Source organism: Trichomycterus rosablanca, chromosome 10, assembly GCF_030014385.1.
Source record: "Trichomycterus rosablanca isolate fTriRos1 chromosome 10, fTriRos1.hap1, whole genome shotgun sequence".
Classification (NCBI taxonomy): Eukaryota; Metazoa; Chordata; class Actinopteri; order Siluriformes; family Trichomycteridae; genus Trichomycterus; species Trichomycterus rosablanca.
The window spans coordinates 7,752,873-7,778,213 of record NC_085997.1 but is presented as its reverse complement, the minus strand read 5'-3'; the positions used below and the strand labels follow the sequence as shown (position 1 = coordinate 7,778,213).

The 25,341-nt window shown below is 39.6% G+C and overlaps 2 non-coding genes across 2 annotated transcripts; one reads left to right on the top strand and one right to left on the bottom strand.

The window, feature by feature from the left end:
* The first annotated feature begins 1,091 nt into the window (after positions 1-1,091).
* Positions 1,092-1,164, top strand: trnaa-agc (transfer RNA alanine (anticodon AGC)). The gene has a single exon. It is a non-coding gene; the product is annotated as a tRNA-Ala (tRNA).
* Positions 1,165-19,996: 18,832 nt separating this feature from the next.
* trnar-acg (transfer RNA arginine (anticodon ACG)) lies at positions 19,997-20,069 on the bottom strand. The gene has a single exon. It is a non-coding gene; the product is annotated as a tRNA-Arg (tRNA).
* Between the last annotated feature and the right edge of the window lie 5,272 nt (positions 20,070-25,341).

The window sequence follows — 25,341 nt, the reverse complement described above, 5'->3', positions numbered from 1 at the left end:
ATTACTCTTAATAAATAATCCAGTCAGTTAAAAACCCAACAAGAAGGCTGTACCTAATACCCTCAGACTAGAGAAAACACACCCTAACATGCTAGTGCTGTTACAGTGCTAAGAATGGTCCACCCAAAAACATTATTTGGTCAGTTGGAGATCTCATATGGGGCTCCCTTTCTATTGATTTTTGGTTTACAGCCTAGTGACAAAGTGTACAGTGCAGCAGATGGGTCACAGTCAGTACATTTACAATACATAATAATGTGAAAAGATTAAGCAGTTTATGGGTTCGAATCCCACTTCTGACAGCTCATGATTTAAACAAATCTACTTCTTTAGAGGACACAGCCATCAGGGAATACAGTTTTCATCAAAGGGTGAACATGGTCTGCAACAATGCTGAGGTAGTGGGTACGTGTCAAAGTAACATCCACGTGGATGCCAGGACCTAGGCTTTTGATCACTGAAAATGTGAGAAACTGAATCATGTATTCATCCTGATCTTGCTCTGTTTATTGTTGCAGCTCTGCTGGAGGGTTATTTTTTTGGTGTTTGTGGTGGTGGTGGTGGTGGTGGTGGTGGTGGTGGGGTCTTTGTTCCCATTTTGGTTTATTTAGTATATGATGTACTTTACATCCATTTAAATATGTACTTAAATACTTAAATATCCATTTATTCAGCGTCCATTTACATTGTTACAGCAGTATTTTACGACAAAAATGGAAATGTTCACATTATTGAAATGGATGTAAAGTACATCATTTACTGAATAAACCAAAATGGGAACAAAGACCCCACCACCACCACAAACACCAAGAAAATAACCCTCCAGCAGAGCAGCAACAAGAACAGGACAATCTCCTACAGGTCCAACAAAATCAAAGAAAAAATGCACTTCATAAAAGACCTCACATTGTTCGTCCTAAAGGCTAAGATCAACGTTTTAAATAAACTGAGTCTGTGATGGTTTAAAAACAACGCATAATATAGAAAACAGTACGTGAGCTTAAACACGTTGCACCCTCACTTTATAGTGCAGCATCAACACTCTGTTAGTACATTACAATTTACAAATCCTAAAGGAAGGTTCTGTGTAAGGGGAATTAGCTCAAATGGTAGAGCGCTCGCTTAGCATGCGAGAGGTAGTGGGATCGAAGCCCACATTCTCCAATGCCGAAACATTATGATCATTTAAAGGCAACACATAATATAAAAGTCGTTGCTCACTGAAACGCTGCATCAAACATTAGGTCAGTCTGTAAGTTCTACAGTGACAGTTATGCTCTATTTTTACTCAAATCGTTTGGTTTAAAGACCTTTTTTGACTTGTTTAAATTGACAAATATAGCGCCCCCTAGCACCCCTGGCTGTATTTGGAAAGCGCTCCCTGACTTCTTTTATTTGTTTAAGAAATCTCTTTCTTTGTGGTAATGTAAGGATTTAAAAGGGCCACTACTTATCAGTACTTACGGTTATTTTATATTTAAGCTATACTCTTATTTAAACCAAAAAAACTACTTAAATTACCCTATATATATGTGGTACTAACCTTGCACAAAAAAACCTGCGACTAACACCATTTACAGTAGCTGTATTAACATTATCCCTGACTCACATACCAAACTTGTACACATTAATAATACTTAAACAAATTAACTATTTACTCATTTACACAATCATTAATATGCATTTCAAACCCCAATGTATTATACAAAAATGTTATAATACAGATTCACTTAAATTACCATCAGTAATATTCAAAATATTATCAATCTCTCCTAAGTTAGGTAAATAACTAACTAAAAAAAGGTACCCAAAATTACCGTTGCAGGCCTGATCCAACCTAATAGTCCCAATCAGCACAGATCATGAAGTATATTTGGTCGGTTGTGGTGGAGCTGTCCACGTTCTTTGTTTACATGGATGAAACAGAAACAAATCCACCAGTCTTTTTCCTTTTGATCTTGGATGAAACAATCAGAGTTTATCTGATGCTTTTAATCCACTGTAATCGTCACAGCTGCTGAGGAAGCGTACTGCCTTCAATGTCCATGCGCGTAAACTCAAGAGACGAAGTTCACGGCTGATACAGCATAAACAATGTCACTAATCGACTGCAAGATGTTAATATAAGACTTACTGTCCGTTTGTCTTTACGCATCAACAGAGATAAATCCTAAACAGGTGTTTTACCCGCTTACATGACATATGTTTCACATCACGCTATTTTCTCCACTTTTTTCTTCTTTTTCCACCCACTTTCTCTCGCTCTTTTCCCGACCTGTGACAGTTCATGCTGATTGGCTTAAAAATAAATCAAGGGAGGGCTATACATACACTTTACTTTAAACAGCATAAAACAACCAAAACATTATTTACAGAACAAATAAGAACAACTTATTTACTAGTTATAAATTAACATAAACAAAAATATTAGTAATCCCCAAATTTTAATTGGGCTACACAAACACACAATAACTTATAATTCTCCAATTTTGAAATGTCTCGGAGTTTTATCTAAAACAACATTTTGTTAAAGTAGAGGAACGTGACTTTTTAATGGTTTTTCTTCTGGTGAAACTGCTTCATAGAAGATGAACAGCTGAAACTCACGACATCCCCTTTAAAATGCAGCATCAACCCTTAAGTCAGTCTATCAGTGGTACAAAGACAGTTTTGATTGGGTTTAGTTCGTCCTAAAGTCTGCGATAAAAGTCTGTGATGGTTTAAAAGCAAGGTATAATACAGAAAAGAGTATGTGAGCTTAAACACGTTGCACCCTCACTTTATAATGCAGCATCAACGCTCTGATAGTACATTACAATTTACAAAAGGCTAAAGGGGCTTAATCGTAAGGGGAATTAGCTCAAACGGTATCGCGCTCACTTAGCATGCGAGAGGTAGCTGGGTCAATGCTCGCATTCTCCAATGCAGAAGCAGTGCAAACTTTTAAGCACATTTCCCTGTGAGATTAGTAGTAAATAACATTTAGACTTTCTAAACAAACCATGTAGTACGGGACAATGCCGCTTACGCAACACAGTCAGAAACAACTCGCCCGAACAGGGACTTGAACCCTGGACCCTCAGATTAAAAGTCTGATGATCGACTGAGCTATCCGGGCTGTGAAAACCTGGGCTGTCTCTCTTGAGGGCGATTATATAAAGTTTTAGGTGAAGGCTGTTGCTGTTTACACACAAAGAAAAACATCTCTGGAGGAGAATTTTTGCAGGTAGATTACAAACAGATTCCTTTCTTTCACCTTTTTCCTTTTTTTCTGTATCAACTGCACGACTGTTTTCCAGTCATTAAAATGTTATGTGCATTTATATGTGGCAAGAGAAAAAAAAATCCATAAAAATCAAATTGAGTTAGCAAAGAACCTTGAATTCTACTAAAGGGTTCTTCAAGTAGCAACAGTTCTACCAAGAACACAAAAAGAACCCTTAAGAAACACTTCTTAGTGCTACATACATCAGTTAGTTCCGACCTTACAATCTGATTGGTTGAGAAGCGTTCTAACCGTGCTGATATTCGTGATAACAGCACAGCCTTTTCACACCACAACTGTATTACTCCGCTGACGCGTTGCCAGTAATGACAAGCTTCATGCACACAAACGCGCACGCAGGCGACACAGACCTTTTTCCCGATTGCGTTTTAAATCCGTTATCTGATATACAATCTAGCGCACTGTGTAGGGAACATAAATCAGTTGTCTAATTCACTGTCTAGTGCACTATGTAGGGAACATAAATCCGTGATCTGATACACAATCTAGTGCACTATGTAGGGAACATTAATGTGTTTGTAACGTGAACAGTTAGTTTAATAGCCCAGTTAGCAGCTCCTAAAAGTTCTGTTATCACCAATATCCTTTGGTGTGTGCAAAAGGTTTTTTATTTCTTTTTTCCCTTCGGAGGTTCTTGCCTTTTTCTTCTTGTTGTTCTTACCTCCCTGAAATGAGTTTTTGCAACTTGGGATGTCTGCTTTGTAGTGTTAAACTTTATATTCGTTGTGGAACTACTTTTTGGCGGAAGGTATTGTTAATATTAAAGCATACAATTGAAAAGATTAAGCAGTTCGTACAAATATTAGTCCGAGTGGGGCGAGGGTGGTGTCGATGGTACCCAAGCTAGTCAGGATGAGGTCTAAAACGCTGAGTTCAGGTCACAGTGTCCCATGGAGGTGTGGGTTTGAATCCCACTTCTGACTGCTAGTGCTTCATACAAATTTATGTCTTTAACATGTCTAACATACAGGGGTTGGACAAAATAACTGAAACACCTGTCATTTTAGTGTGGGAGGTTTCATGTCTAAATTGGACCAGTCTGGTGGCCAATCTTCAGTAATTGCACATTGCACCAGTAAGAGCAGAGTGTGAAGGTTCAATTAGCAGGGTAAGAGCACAGTTTTGCTCAAAATATTGCAATGCACACAACATTATGGGTGACATACCAGAGTTCAAAAGAGGACAAATTGTTGGTGCACGTCTTGCTGGCGCATCTGTGACCAAGACAGCAAGTCTTTGTGATGTATCAAGAGCCACGGTATCCAGGGTAATGTCAGCATACCACCAAGAAGGACAAACCACATCCAACAGGATTAACTGTGGACGCAAAAGGAGGCCCTACACCATACTAATAAATTATTGTGGTCTAAAACCAGGTGTTTCAGTTATTTTGTCCAACCCCTGTATTTCCTTGCTTATTCCTGATTGGCTCTTTGAGTCATATAAAAATCGGCAGACTGCCCCAAACAGTTCAGTTCGGCAGTATATGTTCTGTTAGTGTGAGCGAGAGGCAGGTATACTGGTAAACACTTTTTTTTACAGAATTAGTATTCTTTTGTTTTCTTTATATTTTAATTTCATTCCTATTTCCACGTTTGAATATTCTCAGTCTGTGTGTAGGTACATTTGTCAGCTTTGACTTAAATTTGTATTAAAGCCTTTCAAGAAATAGAGTTGTTCTATTAGTAATGGCAATTTAATTAAGGGGGCGTATTAAAATGAAATACAATTAGATAATCTTTTTTCTCCATTTACATAATCAACATGTATTTTTTAATCATTGGGTTTTAAGTTTAAGTTCGAAAACATGCATTTTTATTTCTTTACCTCATACATCACTTTAAGCCAGTATCAATAGCTTGGCTGTCATCATTCATGCACAAATCAAGCCTTGAATATATTTCTGGCTTCAAAAACATGACTATCAACATGCCCCCTCATTAGGTTTTACTGCCCCCCCAAGCAAAGCAGTCCAGAACCGGGGCTGCTTCTTAGTCTTAGTTTTTTATTATTGCAAATACCATTCATTATTTCAAATGCCATTAATAATTTATAATCACTGATTTGTGAGATATCAGCAGTAGTAGGTCATGTTTAACTGGTTTAATATTGTTTAAGCGCTGATTATCGGCTGTTTTTCGTATGTTGGGCGGTTTTCCATGCATTTTGGCGGCCTTTGAAATGCGCAATCTGGCAACCCTGGTTGAAGCGTTCATTCATATTTTGGAGCGATGTATGTTTGTATGCTAGAATATAAATAACATCTTTTACAAACTGCTGTCTATTTACATTGACATTTTCCCTTCTGTCTAAACCTTGAAATTGGGTTTGTAAAAGTAAGCGATACTGTGGATAATATATTTAATGAGCTGAACTAACTGAGAGAAGCGCTAACGGTGGTGGAAGAGTCTAAAAGGGTTTGGAACATAGTCGTATCATCATAGCAGTACAACACAGTTTTGTCCGTAGCATCCGAAAATGTCCAGCAGCTAATATACAAAAAACGTTTATTTTAATAAACTTACCTTGTTAAAAAAAGTATGACCACAATTTCTAAACAAACACAGTATCCGCTGCTGCAGTCTCTACACAAACTTTTCTGCACTGAAATCGCAAGGACACATTTTATGGATATTACGGTAATGCACTGAAAACGCGTCCTACAGTCATGCAAGCACATACAGCAGTGTGTGAGTTTACACTAATCAACCATAACATTAAAACCACCTCCTTGTTTCTACACTCACTGTCTATTTTATCAGCTCAATTTACCATATAGAAGCACTTTGTAGTTCTACAATTACTGACTCTAGACTGCTCACTCTGTTTTTCAATGGTCAGGACCCCCACAGGACCACCACAGAGCAGGTATTATTTAGATAGTGGATGATTCTCTTGAGAATCAGGGCAGTGGTTCATTATTCCTGGTTCAATCGATTAAGACTCCCATGAAGTCACCCAAATGTCAAAGCATCCCCACACAATCACACTTCCACCACCTGGTGGTATGATGGATGTTCTTATTGTTTCTTATTATGGAATACATTCATTCATTCACTGCCTGTTTTATCCTGGTAATGATGACCGTGAGTCTTTTTTAAAAAAAAAATTCAAAAAGTAAATAAAAAAGATAACAATAATATCATTTCAGTTATATCAATAGCAGCGATCAAACTAAAAAATTAAACTCTGGTGCATTTTAATATTGTAGCATTATAAGTTCATGCGTTTCTGTCAAAACAAAACATAAAAGGTATGTAAATAAAACTGTTTAAGAGTAAATAGGGCGTTAATGACATGGTAACACTGACAGACTGGCCTAAAGATTAATGCTGCAACGAATTTCGCCTTAATTTTATCATTTCAGATTCCGAGTTGCTGCCAAATGATCATAATGTTTCTGCACTGGAGAATGCGGGCATCGATCCCACTACCTCTCGCATGCTAAGCGAGCGCTCTACAATTTGAGTTAATTCCCCTTATGAAAACTCCACCTTTACTAATGTACTAACAGAGCGTTTATGCTGCATTATAAAGTCAGGGTGCAAGTGTTTAAGCTCAGACTCAGCTTTATAGTCATTCTATTATATAATACAATATTAACTGTATTCATATTATTCAATCTTGTGGACGATTGAATAGCCTACAACAAGCACAAACCGGGTTTGAGTTCGTAAAAAATAATCCAGTCAGTTAAAAAGCCAACAAGAAGGCTGTATCTAATACACTCATACCAGAGAAAACACACCCTAACACGCTAGTGCCGATACAGTGCTAAGAATGGTCCACCCAAAAAACATTATTTGGTCAGTTGGAGTGCTCATATGGGGCTCCCTTTCTATTGATATATGATTTACAGCCTAGTGACGAAGTGTACAGTGCAGCAAATGGGTTACAGATTAAGGAGTTTGTACAAATCTTAGTCCGTGTGCGGTGAGGGTGGTATTAATCATATCCTGGCTAGTCAGGATGGTCGAGAGGTCTAAGGCGCTGCGTTCAGGTCGCAGTCTCCCCTGGAAGTGTGGGTTCGAATCCCACTTCTGACAGCACATACTTGATACAAATTTATGTCATTAACTCTCTACCTAGTGCTGGACAATAATTCGATATCGATATACAGTATATCGCGATAGAAAATGTTTCAATAACGGTGATATGATTTTTAAACAAATTCGATCGATATGCATAACGTCAGCGCGCTTTGCCGGTGTTACTTTTTTGCGGAAGCATTTCTGCTCGCAGGTGTTCCCACAGGGACGCAATTCAACAGCGCACCTCAAGCGAGTAGTTCTCCATCAAAACAGTGCAGTTACACACTCAACATAAATGTCAACCACCAACACAATTACAGAAGAAGTAGTACTACTGAGTACTAATACTACTGAGTACTGTTAGGTTTTTCGGAACATAAAAACGTACATTTAATATGGGAAGTTTTACGGCATTTTCCAAGCTTTACGACATCCAGGCCGCATGGTCTTTTGTCCAACATGGCGCCGGCTAGGCTCCCTCCCTGACTCCTACCGAGGGGGGGGAGGCAGAGCCCGGGGCTTGTTAGCACACTTCATTGGCTCCACCAGCAGTAAAGGAGGAGGAGCCTAGCTGAGTTTAAAAACCGGCGGGGAGAGAGGCTCGGTCTCTTTCTGTGTGGTTGTTTTTCTAGACTGCAGGAGAAAAGGAGCGTCGGTCGGCTTAGCTCTGATATATAATCACAGATCATTTTTACACTTAATAAAGTGTTTTAAAGAGTACTTTCTGGACTTCCCGACTGCTTTCTTCAGGACCTTTTGAACTAAAAGATTTATCCTAACAAATGGTAGCCAGAGGATGGTTCAAGAGGTCTGAGAATTGCATCAGAATTAATTCAGCTGACTGAGCTAAAGACCGGAGATTCTGAGGAGCTTTTGTACTCAATACAAGGCGCGCGCCTACTTAAGGTAAAAAGACGTTCTCTGTATATATATTAGCTGCATTTATTATTTAGCGTACTGAGTGTGAAAGTGAATCTCGGAATCCGTAAGTGTCTGATTAAATTACTAAAGTATCATTAGATAGTTTAAAACTGTGAATATATGCCAGAGCTAGAAATGTATGTGTCCTGATTGCTGAATTTGAACCAGACCGGTCTAAATAAACTGTACAGGGCGCCATGTGTTCGACAAGGCCGGGCCTGGGACACAATTGAAGGGAAAGGACGCTTGTCTGTTTTGGTAACGAAGCGAACCTAATTCGAGTGTAATAAATTCTAACGAATTCGTCTGTTTCGGTAACGGAATTCGGGTAATTTGATTATTAATCTCAAAGGAGTCTGGCTGTTATGGAAACGGGACTCGGCTAGTTCGTCTGTTTCGGTAACGGAATTAGCCTAATTCGGTCGTTCTAAAATTCTAACTAGCCTGTCTGTTTTGGCAACGGGGCTCGAGTAATTTGTTTATTCTAAAGTCTAAATTCGGTTCGAAAATAGTACATCAGGAGTTTTGTTTGTCAGTAAGTCTCTGTGTATGTTTGTCTGTGAAACCGTGTGAGTGTTTTGTGTTATTTTGATTCTGAATGCGCAACGTGGTTTCTTTTGTTTGTCGGCGCCATTTTTGGCTCTGTCTGTCCGCCATTTTGGCTCTGTGTTGCGCAGCGTGGTTTCTTTTGTTCGGCGGCCATTTTGGACCAGAGAGCGCAGCGTGGTTTTCTGTCTATCCGCCATTTTGGCTCTGAATGGGCAGCGTGTATCTGTCCGTCGGCCATTTTGGCTCTATGTGAGCAGCTTGCCGTATCTCTTGTCCATCGGCTATCTTTGTCTTTGTACGCCTGGATTGGGTAAGTGCTGCAGTTAATTTTATAATTTAATCTAATTTTATAATCTTAAGATAACTGAGTTAAGATGAAGTATTTATGGTACCTTATTAAGTGTGTTTTAAGGTAGATAGCGTTCTTGAACTTTAAGGTTCTTAAACCAGGAAAGGGGGTACTTAGAGTGGAATTCATCCATGTGTGACATAGGACATTTTCACAAATAGTTAAGGAAAATCTCCTCAATCAGAGTTGTTATAGTGGATAAGATTAACATTTTTGACTAACCCACCGCTTGTTAATCGTGTTACGAGCTTTGCATGTATTGTTGAGAGATTGTTATATTGTTTTTTGTTTTAATGTGTGGGGCAATGCTGGACAATAATTCGACATCAATATGTCGCAAGTGGGGAATGTTTCAATAGCGGGGATATGATTTTAAACAAATTCGATCAATACACATACATACACGAATCCAGTGCTTAGTGTTACTGCTCTGATCACACTGGTTACTGTAACACAGTAGTTTTTAAAGCACATTTCACAGACTGTAATTTTGCTTTTGCTTAAGTATGTTTTGTATTAGTAATTGTTACATTTTGAATAGCATCTGTTACCGAGCAAAATAAAAGTAAAAAAACGCTAAAGAAATCGCGGCTGGAAAACTAATTCAGTGAGTTGCGACAGGGAGTCGAGTCTTTTGTCTCGGTTCCTTTTGAAGAGCCGCGTATTTACATGGCGACTCCCGAAAGAGTCGGTTCCTTTGTTTCGGTTAGAAGAGCCGATTCATAGATTCGAATCATTTTACGACACATCGCTAGTGGTTATACAGTTTGAAAAAGTTTTATGTCATTTGAAATGACGCATTACACATCCCTAACTGTTTTAATTGTTGCATCAACATGTTTCTTCTATTGCATTTGAGTTAAGGACAACGTTTCTACTGTTGCATTTGAATTAAATACTACTGTTGTGAGGTTTGTATCCACTCCTGTTTACATTACACAGAGGAGACCCCCTGCTGTTTACTCGGTGAGTACATTTTAAATGAGTTACTTTCTACTTTTTGCTTGAGTGGATTTTCAGAGTAGTAACTTTACTTGTAATTAAGTGAAGATTCATTAAAGTAATAGTACTTTTACTTGAATACAATTTATTGGTACTCTTTCCACCTCTGATTAGGACATATGGTAATATATTAGATTATATATTGTCAAAGCTTGTGTTTATTTGAGAGTGATGTCGTGTTTTTCTCTGTATACAAATGCTGAATACAAGTAAAAGGTAAAAGCTAACATGTTACTGTTTCTAAAAAATTGTGTAGTTGTAAAGAGTGAGATTTCATAGCCCTATAAATCTTATGAGGTGTGATCATTTGTTTGCCTCTTGAATTAAATTGGAAATAATGCCTGAAGGTACCACTATTTCTGTACAAGACAGGGACTCTGATCCCTTCTGGATTTGTGCAGAATTTTATTTCTGTCTTTGTCTGCTACAGAAATATCCGTAGTTATACTAGGTGATCTTGAGGGTTATACTTATCTAACTCGGTTAGTGCCAAATTATGTTCTATAACTGAAAGGAAAACATCTCACGTATCAAGTTAATGATTGTATAAATACTACAGTGTACTTCTAAAATTGAACATTATTATCAAATGCTGTAATGTACTTAATCCTACCACTTTTTACTAATTGCAGGAGATGGTGAACATTATGACTGTATTACTCTATCTATTTTTTCTGGGCCTGATAGGAATCCTGAATTGGAAATGTTTGTGAAAGGATTTGCATCCAGAGATGCTGCAACAGACAGGAAACAAGTGGGCTTAGTTAAAATTTTAGCAAATGATACTTTGTGTCATTGTCCCTCCTATTCAATTTATTGGCTTAAACTGTTGAACTACATGCTTTAATAACAGCCTCTAGACTGGCTGAAAGCAAAACTGCTGACATGTTTATGAACTAAACTTTCACTTATGGAATCGAACAATTGGTTGTATTTGGTGGGAGAGTGTCTTGTTTTGACTCATTTAAATTTGGAAATCGCCCACCATACCTTGTTGCACAACTTGTGGATGCAATTCTGCTACCCAAACAAAGAGCCATTTTGTAAATTGTGCATATTCTAAAGTTTTGTTCCAATTTTACAGGACAATGCCAGAGGTGACACTGCCGACAAAGCTGTTGCACACCTTCCACTGCTCACTAACGACATTATTTGTTTACAGGTCCAGCTAACACCAGACTTTGATTGAACTAACTTTAAAAATCTGTGCTTTCCAACAGGATAAAAACATTTAGAAGGTTCTGATTGTGTGTCTCCTGATGTTTGGAGATGTCCAGTGGGCAAACCATGTCTTACTAAAATACTATACCATACCAAATTGACCCATGAGTAGAACCATGTGTCAAACAGGGGGGACACAATAAAACAATCTATGCAAATCTAGATAATAAAAATGCAGATTTAATGCTTGGTTGCCGTCAATTTTTTAATTATTTTTGTTTCAGTTGCCCACATCTGGTGGAAAGAGGTTAAGAGGGGTCGGTCTCTGCATATGCGGAGTCTCCACACTGATCTCGTTTAGGTTTATTTAATGTTTTATTTTCAAGATTTGATTGTAAAATTTGAAAAAAGGGAGGAGTATAATGGTAGGAATGAGAGTTTATGTTTAAATATGGCAGGAGTATTATGGCAGGAATAAGAATTTATGTTTAATATGCCGCTTTGTGTATTGAATTGCTTCTTTATTGAGATTTTGACGTTATGTTTTGCACTTTGGTTGCATTTATGACAGGAGCGGTGGTTGCTCATTGCACGGGATTCAGGTTATATCGGGCACAGACATGGACAGTTCAGTGTCTCTGGTTCGCCTCGCTGGCATGTCTTTGGACTGTGGGAGGAAACCGGAGCACCCGGGGAAAACCCACACGACAACATGCGGGCTCCGCGGAGGGGGAACCTTCTTGCTGTGACAGTGTGCGACGGTGCTACCCACTGAGCCACCGTGTCGCCCAACTAAGGTTAAAAACATAAGGAATAGAAAAAATGCATTGAAAAAATCAAAGCTCGGGTCTCAGGAGATTAAATATAATTGCTTACACGGACTCCGGTAAGATTCAATTTAATTGGTAATATTTTTTGGAAATTGTTAATTGGCAATTGTTAATATTTGATGCTTGTGTTGTATCCGATGAATCTTTTCTAGCTAATTGATCAGGTCAACTCACTCATTTTATATTATATAGTTTATTGAAAAAGTTAGATTGGTTCAATGTGGTGCAGTAAACCTTGTGGCAATACTATGCATGATCATAGATGAGTGCAGTTTAAAGATTGAGGGAACAGTGAAGAAAATAACTTGGTAAGTGAGAAGTATCGAATAGTCTAGTAGACAGTTAACTAAGTGGAACTATTTAAGTAGAGTTTAATGTGATTCAAGAAAGCCAAAGTGGATCAAAGCGCTGGTGATGATGAGCATGAGGGATTGGCTGACTAGGAGCAGGAGATGGTCATGTGAGAGTCTGTTGGATTGTGGGAAATGGAGTCTGTATTGTTAGAAGCAGGAGGTGTGTTAGTACCAGTGACCAAAAGTTGGGGTAAAAATCTGAATGAATAAATAATATAAGTCAGGGGTTTGTAGGACTGATGGAAGTTGATATAACAGAGCTGTTGTTATTTTAAGTATGGCAGAGTAAATAATAAATAGTGGATTGGTGATTTGTATTGGGAAAAATGTGATTTAGAAAATTTGCATGCGACGATGATGAAGTAGAATAAGTGTAGAAAATGTTAGATGTAATGTGTATGCACCTTCTGCTCTGATCAGTTTGAACTGTTTGAAGTGGAATTTTATATAGCAGGAAGGGTTAATGCAGTATGAGAGACAAATAATGAAGTATATGTTTGTTTCCATAGGGCCATTGTCGGTCGCGGTGAAGTAATTGTTTGTTTCCAGGGGATCACTGTCGATTGCCCTGAAGTATATGTTTGTTTCCATAGGGCCATTGTCGGTCGTGGTGAAGTGATTGTTTGTTTCCAGGGGATCACTGTCGATTGCCCTGAAGTATATGTTTGTTTCCATAGGGCCATTGTCGGTCGCGGTGAAGTAATTGTTTGTTTCCAGGGGATCACTGTCGATTGCCCTGAAGTATATGTTTGTTTCCATAGGGCCATTGTCGGTCGCGGTGAAGTGATTGTTTGTTTCCAGGGGATCACTGTCGATTGCCCTGAAGTATATGTTTGTTTCCATAGGGCCATTGTCGGTCGCGGTGAAGTAATTGTTTGTTTCCAGTAGACACTGTTGTTGTACTGAGGTTTACGTTCTTTTGTCTGAGTTGTGTTTGGACAACCGAGTGAGTTGTGCCAGTGAATGTTAAAAGAATACTCGTATTCTTCGACTAGGCAGGAATCTTCTGTTCTAGGGTGTGTCTCGTTAAAACCTATCAGTTTATCTTTTTCTTAATACGTGTTACAGATTTTGCTCGAAAGGTTGTTTAAAGCAGTCTAAAATGTCTAATTTAACACATAGAGAATTGAAACAAGTAGTTGTTAAGCGACTGGTGGAAACTTCCTCTGTCAAAGAGAAGGCGAAAACAGGCAGCCAGCTGAATGCACAAAAAGCCAGTAGGGTGTGAGAATTTATCCATGTCTCGCCCACTAACTCAGGAACCAACCCCAACCAACATCAAAGCTTATAAAGACAATTACACCTGTTTCAGGAGCAACAAACCAGAACCGATAAACAGGGGACATTTTTCAGAAGGGATGTGTGTATGAATGGGTGTCTGTCCCTAAACCACTGAATGAACTGCCAAAGGCAGCTCACTTGCGGCCCTGACGCTAACCTTCCTTACTCGCCGGCGCCACATTGGTGTCAGAAGTGGGATCGTGGTGTTTGGGTGGCTCTGATGGTTTGGTGAGCCAATATGCCCGGTCTGTCCGAGTGCGCTAGCCCAGGTGGCTGCAGGGGCAGGGTGCCCGGTCCAGCAGTGGGTGGAAGAGCGACTCGGCAGTGTAATGGGGTGCGGTCCGGACATGGAGCCACCCAGTGGACGCTGGTGAGTGGGTCACCGGGACGGTTGACCATTAGGGAGGGGGCAGTGTAGCGTCGCCACTGGGTCTGGCACGGGCTTTACCCAGAAAGCCTTGCGGCAGTGGTGTCTAAGCTCACCGTGGCCGTGTATCCCGATGTTGGGAGTGGGGTGGCTGCGGTGAGGGCTGGGTAAGTAGCTTATATGTTTGTCTGTTGTATGATTGTATGTGTGTATGAATGGGTTAAGTGGCTAGAAGGGATGGTTGAGCCATGGAAGGGAGTTATTGCGAGTTTGGTGATGTCAGCATGCGTGGGATTGGTAATTTTAGTGATATGTTGTTGTTGTGGTATCCCGTGCATCAGGGTATTAATAGAAAAATTTGTAATAGATATAGTGAGTAGAGGAAGCAGAGGGGGGCAGGATCCACCAGTTATCCAGATGATGTTGGCTGATTTGTCTAGATATCATGTAGATGATGATGAGGAGGATACCCTTGAAGGTGGGCCGGAAGACCCACTTCGAGCAGTATAAGTGCTACTAACTCTGCTTAATTAAAGGTAAAACCGACCAGACAAGACGAGGAGAGAGGACCAGCACTACTGATCACACACCGTGATGAAGGAAGGAGACTTGGAAGGACTGGCAGAGGCAGACACTGAGGGGACTGGAAGACCCACTCCAAGGGACAGAAGTGCCACGAACTGGACCTGCCTACAGGGAACTAAACACAGCAGAAAGCCCGACAAAACCAACCATGTGGAAGAAGAGTCCAGCGGAATCAACGGAGCAGAACAAGACGAGGGGGGAGAATTTAGTTAGACTAGGAGAAAAAAAACATAAACATATAGTTCGCAGACACATAGACCATCTTTGAAAACACTAGTTAAGTGCAACACACATAGTTTAGCTGCAAAACGCAAGGGGTTAGTTCAGGATTGTTTACAATGTATATATGTTTGCTATTTTTAGAAAAGATATTCTCGGTGTTGCATCGTTTAAGTGTTTGTGTTGCTGTGGAAACAGGTAAGACCGACAGGGGAGAATCCATAAGACATTAGGAGTCATGCAGAGACACAGGAGCTATGGGCCCCTTCTGAATATCTGCAGCTCCGTCTGGTGGAGGACAACCTGAACGGACTTCCTGTAGAAGCCACGCACCCATTGTTTTTATTTTATTTTTCTCGTTTTTGATTTCCTATTTTTTAAATTACTTTATTTTGATTTCCTGTTTTTATTATTTTTTGTTTGTTTTAGGGTTAGGAGCTGTTGCGATAGGTACGGTTCCTTTAGTTTAACTGGTAGCCTTTTTATTTTTAGAAACGTTTTATTGTAAAAAATTCAGTCCAGTGGCCATGTAGTCAGAAGGGGTTAAATTGGGGGGTTGCTGACGGCTATCCTATCTCCTGGAATCTAGAAACACCTAACCTATAGTTAAAAGTTATTGTGAAAGCATTAAGATGTACATAAAAACGTACATTTAATATGGGAAGTTTTACGGCATTTTCCAAGCTTTACGACATCCAGGCCGCATGGTCTTTTGTCCAACATGGCGCCGGCTAGGCTCCCTCCCTGACTCCTACCGAGGGGGGGAGGCAGAGCCCGGGGCTTGTTAGCACACTTCATTGGCTCCACCAGCAGTAAAGGAGGAGGAGCCTAGCTGAGTTTAAAAACCGGCGGGGAGAGAGGCTCGGTCTCTTTCTGTGTGGTTGTTTTTCTAGACTGCAGGAGAAAAGGAGCGTCGGTCGGCTTAGCTCTGATATATAATCACAGATCATTTTTACACTTAATAAAGTGTTTTAAAGAGTACTTTCTGGACTTCCCGACTGCTTTCTTCAGGACCTTTTGAACTAAAAGATTTATCCTAACAGTACCAATACCAGTTATTACTACTACTTCTTATTAGTTGTGCCGCGCTACGAATAAAGGCACCAACGGGATATTCGCGTTCCACTGTTACCAGATTGGGCTCCAGCGTTGTAGAAGGCTATTAAAAGTAAAGTTAATTTTCAATGCTGATTTGGCTTAATAGTGTTGGTCAGAATGTATCATATTCTTGAAAGAAAATTAAAATTTGTTTTCCATGCATTCACACTGGCCTGTTCTGGGGTTCAAATGAGTCTCATCAGTACACACAAGTTTGCAATCAAATGATCAAGTATTGCAAATGAATATCTTTGAAATTCTGTTAAGGTTATAGATTATATTTTGGTTTTTCACAGGGAATATGAGAAAAAATAAAAAGCTTATTATGCTAGGCTTGATGTAATTCTGCATGGTACTCACTGCCTGTATAGGTAAAGCCACATACTACTAGCCACAAGCTACTAGCCACATACAAAAATAAGGTATCAGACAGTTTCTGTGCCACCCCTGTGTGAGCAATGGTCCAGTCTGGCCACCCCTAAGGAAATTGTCTGGCTTTGCCACTGTCTACAGTTGAAAAAGAAGCAGACGAAATAGCTGATAAGAGATAAAGGACTTATTCAGTGGTGTATTCAGCTTGTATTTCTTACCAGAAACCAGAAAAGAGGTTTGCAGGTACAGCCATCCAATTTTGGTGTTCTTGGCAGTTTTTCTGACATTTCTGTTATTCATATCAATATCAGAATTATATCGTATCGACCGAAATTAGGAGTTATATTGTGATATAAATTTTACCACTGACAGACTGACTTAAAAAATGATTTGAGTGAAAATAGAGCATAAATGTCATTGTAACATTGTAAATTTTGATGCTGCGTTTCAGTGAGCATTGACGCAACAAGTTTCATATTACGTGATGCCTTAAATGATCATAATGTTTCTGCACTGGAGAATGCGGTCATCGATACCGCTACCTCTCACATGCTTAGCTCTACCATTTCAGCTAATTCCCCCTACTATGAACCTCCTTTACCCTTTGCAAATTGTAATGTACTGACAGAGCAGAGCGTTAATTAAGCAATAGAACACTCGAGGTCGTGTGTTATCGCGAATAACATCACGGCTGTGATTTGGTCGCAGGCACGAGCCGAAGGCACACGACCTCGAGTGTTCTATTGCTTTTATACAACAGTTTTTACAAAATAAAGAAAGAAAATAAATCAACGAAGCCCTGAATTTCATATTAATTATGCTTTAATATTGACAATACCTTCTGCCAAAAAGTAGTTCCACAGCAAATGAGTTGCTATGCAACGGTAAACATTCCCTACCAGTACAGTAGGCTAAAAAAAAAAAAGGCATATAGTTTAACATTACAAAGTTACGCTAGTTTGGAATAAAAATAATAATCGAATATAAATAAGGGAAGTGTGCAGATTAACATATATAAATAACGCAATAACTATTTTAATTCTTAATTAATTTTATTTTTAGCTTTTTCTCATTTTCCTTTCATCTTCGCTTATTCGCTATAACATCTTTGCTTATTCCCTCTCGTGTTCTGTTGCTTAATTAAAATATAGAATTTATTTATTTATTAGAGTTAATGTGTTATTTGTATATGTTAATCTGCACACTTCCGTTCATTGTGCAGTTAGAAAAAAAAGGCTGCTCTGTAGGATGTGCATCGGCATCAAACAGTCCGGCTGGCTCGGTTACCTTATGCCTTTTTTTTCGCTTCGCTGGTGGCCTCTGTACTGTGTTTTCTGGGTCATGTTCTGCACTGAGGACTGCACTCCACCTTTTTCTGTCAGCTAGTGTGGGTCTCCAATAGCTTTTTAACGAGCCCTCAGACCTGTAATTAGTTAATCTATTTAGAGTTCTAAAATACATATGCTAGTTTAAGGTCATTTGATAACTGGACATGCACATTTCTTTTATTTCTTCTTACCGGTGTCCAGTAACAGACATAATCTCCTTTGACTCCAGACCGGCATCGGACAATCTCTGAACTGCTGTGGCTCGCAAGCAGTGGTTGGTGAACATGCGGCTCGTACCAGCCTCTCTGCATATCCGTGGAAGCATAGTTGCAAGCTGATTCACTCCCAGAGGACTGGCGATGTACCACACTGCATCTGCTGCACACGCTGACTTTTTGGGATGTAAATAAAAGGCTGGCGCATTCATGCATTTTGCTCAGATATTTTTCTAATGTTGCAACTGGGCATAGGCTGTCTCCGGGTTTGGCAAACATGAATCCCCTATAGTTTTCACGGTCTCGCTACATAACGTCTTTGTGGTTTTTTGTTTCTTCATTAAATGACAGCGTGCAGTATTTTGTGCCGTTTTTATCTGTTTTGATAACAAATGACTCTTTTGTAAGTGATCTGTTGCCCTCCTTACTTCGCCGCCCAAAATGAAGTTGGATATCGAACCAAACTTTGTTCAGGAGTCCTCTTGGATGGTTGGGATTACATGCGTTAGATTCCCTGATCATTTTCTCATCTGCGGGTGAAATCGATGGATGATGGGTCGTTTTATCTCTGCCTGCGTGTCTGATTGTTTTAATTGTTCCGAGGAAGACGTTGTTTGCAGGCTTAAAAGGGTCATTCTTTAAACACCAGGAACGACTAAGTGGAGGTTCGTTAAGGTACCTGTTGAGCCCCGTGCGCAGTCCGAGATAACTGCTGATACTATAGGGCTCACCTTTTGCGGCACGGATGCATAGAAGTGTCGAAGTATTAAGTTCAGCTCAGCCTTTTCAATTGTCGCCAAATTAACCTGAATGTAATTTTGTAACAGCCAGTCTGTAAAGCACTTAGTAGCCCATCTTGTTTGCCGAATTGTATTCTGTTCGTTTCTCGTCAATTCCAGCGTAATCAGCTGTTCTTCTGTCACTGCAGCCGACCTAACAGCGTTTACCGAAACAGAATTTGATGTGCGTTTGCTTTCACACTCTTCTTCAGAGTCTGACCAAACAGGCTTCAGGTCGAATGTAATCTGAAAGTCATCCATTGTATCAATTTCTGGATGCGCACTAATGAGCACTAATAGATGAGTATCTAATAGACTATCATAATAGTATGAGCACTAATAGACCTACAAAACAACCGGTGGCTTGTGTGCGTGAAGCTTGTCGTTATGGCAACGCGTGAGCGGAGTAATACAGTTATTGTGTGAAAAGCCCGTGCTGTTATCACGAATATCAGCACAGTTAGAACGCTTCTCAACCAATCAGATTGTAAGGTCGGAACTACCTGTTGTATAATGCTGCATAACTGTCTTTTGTACCACTGACAGACGGACTTAAGGGTTGATGCTGCTTTATGTAAGGGCCAAAATAGTGAAGTTCAAAAAGTCTCAGTCAGCCGACAGTGCCAACATGCAGCCATATTCGGGGATGAGATCTTTTATGAAGTGCATTCTCTTTGATTTTGTTGGACTTGTAGGAGATTGTTCTGTTCTTGTTGCAGTGCTGCTGGAGGGTTTTCTTTTTAATGGTGGTGGTGGGGTGTTTGTGATTATATGTAACTGTAATACCTTATGAGCATTTGCATCTTTGTTCCCATTTTGACGGTATAAAGCATGAGCTGTCAGAAGGGGAATTCGAACCCACGGCTCCAGGGGAGACTGCGAGCTGAACGACTGCTTGGCCATCCTGACTTGCTTGCACGTTACCAATGCCAATTTTCCTCAACACCCCCATATGGCCTAAGATTTGAACTGCAAGCTGCTTGAGCTACAGCAACAAGGCGCCGAGGAACTAATACACAGAGTTTTGCTCGAGTCCAATCATAAAGGCCAATTCCCATACAGGAAGTCGAAAACCTGGGTAAAAATCAGGAATCCTGACCGCTAGACCATATGGGAAACTGCAAGGCTCAGCACCGGCTGACGCCAGAATCAACCACTTCATTCCGCTCTGCCAAGTCTTCGTCACCTTGACAAGACCTGCATTGTTGGATGCATTGTTGGTGCTCCATACACAAGGAGTTAGAGAGACAAAAAAAAGGCATAAGGGAACCGAGCCAGCCAGGAGTCAAACCTAGAATCTTCTGATCCGTAGTCAGACACGTTATCCATTGCGCCACTGGCCCGTTTGACTACAGTTCGACTTTCCTGAAGCTCCAGCCTCATTTTGGTCTCTTGCCCGAGGAGAGAACAGAAACCTTCGAAGCACGGCATAGAAAAAGACAGTACCGTAACTTGGATTCGAACCGGGGTTGCTGCGGCCACAATACTAACCACTATATGAGCATTGCTTTCCAGCGGTCAGCCACTGCTCCCTGATAGACTGCAGTCACAGTTCCAACAGAACAAGCTGCTTGAGCTACAGCAACAAGGCAACGAGGAACTAATAGGCAAACAACGAGCACAACAGGGTTTGAGTTCTTAAAAAATAATAAATAATCTTAATAAATAATCCAGTCAGTTAAAAACCCAACAAGAAGGCTGTACCTAATACACTCATACCAGAGAAAACACACCCTAACATGCAAGTGCCGTTACAGTGCTAACAATGGTCCACCCAAAAAACATTATTTGGTCAGTTGGAGATCTCATGTGGGGCTCCCTTTCTATTGATATATGGTTTACAGCCTAGTGACAAAGTGTACAGTGCAGCAAATTACAGTCAGTACATTTACCATACATAATAATGTGAAAAGTTCGTACAAATATTAGTCTGTGTGGGGCGAGGGTGGTGTCGATGGTACCCAAGCTAGTCAGGATGCGGTCTAACGTGATGCATTCAGGTCACAGTCTCTCATTGAGGCGTGGGTTTAAATTCCACTTCTGACTGCTAATGTTTTATACAAATTTATGTCTTTAACTCTCTAACATACATAATAATGTGAAAAGATTCAGCAGTTCGTACAAATCTTTGGCCATGTGGGGGTATTGAGGAAAATTGGCTTTGGTAATGCACATTTAGGTCAGGATGGCCGAGCGGTCTAAGGCGCTGCGTTCAGGTCACAGTCTTCCCTGGAGGCGTGGGTTTGAATCCCACTTCTGACAGCTCATGCTTTATACAAATCTACTTCTTTAGAGGACACAGCCATCAGGGAATACAGTTTTCATGAAAGGGTGTACATGGTCTGCAACAATGCTGAGGTAGGTGGTACGTGTCAAAGTAACATCCACATGGATGCCAGGACCCAGGCTTTTGATCACTGAAAATGTGAGAAATTTAATCATGTATTTATACTGATCATAAATTATGTTTATTCAGCGTCTATTTACATTGTTACAGCAGTATTTTACAATTGAAATGTTCACATTATTTAAATGTATGTAAAGTACATTGTATACTAGCTGTTTACTTTTTCCCTAAGTAAAAACTGTCATTACCTCAACATGTCATTACCGACACATAACTTGTTGTGATGGTAAAGACACTTAGTGATGGTAATAACAGGTTTTTAGTTTCACCATCACTATCTTATTAACTCTTTACTAATTAAAGCTAATTAAAGTTAAATAAACATAATGGTTTTATTATACAAGGAAATGCATTAATTTTCACTGATTAGTCAATATATCAGCAGATATCAGCAGAGATCCAGTAAAATATCAGTAATTACATGAAAAAGAAAAGTTAAGCTTAAAGCAATATCACAACCATCAAAATGGGAACAAAGACGCAAATGCACATGAGGTAGTAAAATTACATATAATCACAACCCCCTTCCCCTAACCACCACCACCACAAGTCCAACAAAATCAAAGAGAAAATGCACTTCATAAAAGACCTCACATTGTTCGTCTTGAAGGCTAAGATCAACATTTAAATAAAGTGAGTCTATGAACGTTTAAAAGCAACGCATAATATAAACAAGAGTACGAGAGTTTAAACACGTTGCACCCTCACTTTATAATGCAGCATCAACGCTCGGTTAGTACATTATACAGTTTGGTGGGTCCTTTGTAAGGTGAGGTAGCTCAAATGGTAGAGCGCTGGCTTAGCATGTGAGAGGTAGCGGGATCGATGCCCACATTCTCCAGAAACATTACGATTATTTAAGGGTATCATGTAATATGAAACTTGTTGCGGCATTGCTTAATGAAACGCAGCATCAAAAATTTGATCAGGATTTAAGTGAGTCTTTAAGGCAACATAAAATATGTGGGTATTAATATGTAAAACTCAGTGCATTATTAGGCTACACATAAATATAGATTTAAACTGTCCTCTATTTACTACAGTCAGTTTGAAACAGCTGGGCGTACAACTAGTTGGTGTGGAGAACATGTTACACATACAGTGTGCTATTATTTCAAGCTTATGAAGTACATGATATTTCACTTAATAATATCTCCCAAAGTACAAATTCTTCAACTTTCTAATTAAACCATGTAGTACGGGACATTACCGCTTACCTAATGCAGTGATAAACAACTCGCCCGAACAGGGACTTGAACCCTGGACCAGGGGTGTAGCACCAAATTCTGGGCCCTGTGCCCTGTGCACTATTGTGTCTCTCTCTTCATTAGTCAACTTCTTTGTCCATAGTGCTGGATCCTCTGGCATACACTCCTTGGCGCTGCCCTGACTACTTTCTGACCTCTCTTAATCCCTTTCACTTTTCTCAGAACCTTCTCTGCTTTCACTTCCTTCACTTGCATCATTCTCTATCACATCTTCTCTATCTCTATCTTCATCTAGATGGTGAAGGAGTACAAATATTTGGGTGTTCACCTCAATAACAAACTTGACTGGTCTAGCAACTCGGATGCCCTATATAGAAAGGGCCAAAGTCGCCTCCACCTACTGAGGAGACTGGTAATGAAAACAGAGCGGAAACTGACCTCATTTTTGACGCAGCGTTTCAGTGAGCAATGAGGAAATGAGTCTTATATTACGTGATGCCTTTAAATGATCATAACGTTTCTGCATTGGAGAATGCGGGCATCGATCCCACTACCTCTCACACGCGAAGCAAGCACTCTACCATTTGAGCTAATTCCCCGTATAAAGAACTCTCCTTTACCCTTCGTACATTGTAATGTACTAACAGATCATTGATGCTGCATTATAAAGTGGGGGTTCAACGTGTTTAAGCTCACGTACTCCCGTTTATCGCAGCCTTTAGGACGAACTGAACCAGATTGTACCACTGACAGACTGTCTTAAGGGTTGATGCTGCATTATGTAGGGGCCAAAATAGTGCAGGATATACCAACTGTTTAGTGCAGAGCAATAACAAAGCGGCTCTGTGAAGCAAGAACTAAAATTATGATGCATGTAATTCAACATAAAACATGTGGGTATTAATATCTAAAACTCAGTGCATTATTAGGGTGCACATAAATATAGATTTAAACGGTCCTATATTTACTACAGTCTGTTTAAAACAACTAGTTGGTGTGGAGAACATGTTGCATGCAGTGTGCTATTATTTCAAGCTTATCAAGTACATGCTATTTTACTTAGAAATATCTCACAAAGTACAAATTCTTCATCATTCTAAATAAACCATGTAGTACGGGACATTACCGCTTACTTAATGCAGTAAGAAGCCCGAAAAGGGACTTGAGCCCTGGACCCTGAGATTAAAAGTCTGAGGCTCTACCGACTGAGCTACCCAGGGTCTGCAACCTGCTTTGATCCTCACAAGGATGTGACTTAAATTACAAACTTTAACATACGTTGTCCTGTAGATCTTCAATTAATATAAAAAAATTTCTATTTCTGTTTCGGCTCTCTTGAAGGCGATTATATAAAGTTTTAGGTGAAGTATGTTGCTGCTTACACACACAAAGAAAAACATCTCAGGAGGAAAATTTTATGTTATGTGCATTTATATGTGGCAAAATAAAAAAATCCATAAAAATAAAATTGAGATAGCATAGCACCTTGAATTATACTAAAAAGTTCTTCAAGTAGAAACAGTTCTAGCAAAAACACAAAAAACCCTAAAGAAACACTTCTTAAGACTTCTTAGTCTTAGTTTTTTATTATTTCAAATGCCATTAATAATTTATAATCACTGATTTGTGAGATATCAGCAGTAGTAGGTCATGTTTAACTGGTTTAATATTGTTTAAGCGCTGATTATCGGCTGTTTTTCGTGAGTATGTTGGGCGGTTTTCCATGTAATTTGGCGGAATTTCAAATGCGCAATCTGGCAACCCTGGCTGAAGCGTTCATTCATATCTTGGAGCGATGTATGTTTGTATGCTAGAATATAAATAACATCTTTTACAAACTGCTGTCTATTTACATTGACATTTTCTCTTCTGTCTAAACCTTGAAATTGGGTTTGTAAAAGTAAGCGATACTGTGGATAATATATTTAATGAGCTGAACTAACTGAGAGAAGCGCTAACGGTGGTGGAAGAGTCTAAAAGGGTTTGGAACATAGTCGTATCATCATAGCAATACAACACAGTTTTGTCTATAGCATCCGAAAATATCCAGAAGCTAATACACAAAAAAACCGTTTATTTTAATTATTTAACTTACCTTGTTGAAAAAAGTATGACCACAATTTCTAAACAAACACAGTATCCGCTGCTGCAGTCTCTACACAAACTTTTCTGCACTGAAATCTCAAGGACACATTTTATGGATATTACGGTAATGCACTGAGAACTCGTCTGTTGGGTATTTGATTATCACTATCATTGTTATTCTTGATCATAATCTGTATGTGTATACTTTTGATCATGAAGTATGACAATCAAATTGATAAAGGCTCTTTGAGGGAAGCAGTACATAGTATGTGTGTATTAAAAAGGAACTGAACTTTAAGCAACCTAATCTTCTGAGAAATGAGCTGAAAAATAAGGAAGTACATCCAGGTGTTTCCTGCTCTGGCTATGCAGAGTGTGTGAGAGACAGTTGAACAGGAAATCACTAGCCTTACATTTCTGCTGCCCGATCCTCTGAGCTTAGAGAAACTGAATGTATAGGAGTAGGAGGTTTTGAAATGGTTTTGCATGCAAGTGTTGTGTTCCAGACAACAGTTGACAGTTGAGGAACACCAAGATGGAGTAACCACAGCACAGATGTTTCCCTGTTCCTCTTTATGAACTGTGAAGCTAACGGCATCAAGATATGACTTTGAGTGGTCAAGAAGAAGACAACACTCACTTCCTCTTTTTCTTAATAAAAAGGCTACACATGCCATAGATAGACACACTTCTGCATGCAGCTGTCTGTGTGCTTGTGTGTCCTGAGCTCAGTAATTACTTTTACCAATTTGTGTTTGAATTCTTAATAAATCGTCATTCTTAACTAATTAGTATTCGTCCTTCTTTCCTGGATAAAAGAACAAAAAATCAGCAATTTTGGTGACCCTCGACGTGATCTGGGAAGAAAGGAGCCAAGAAGGGTTCTTGGACCGTGGAGAGGAGACGAATTCTCAC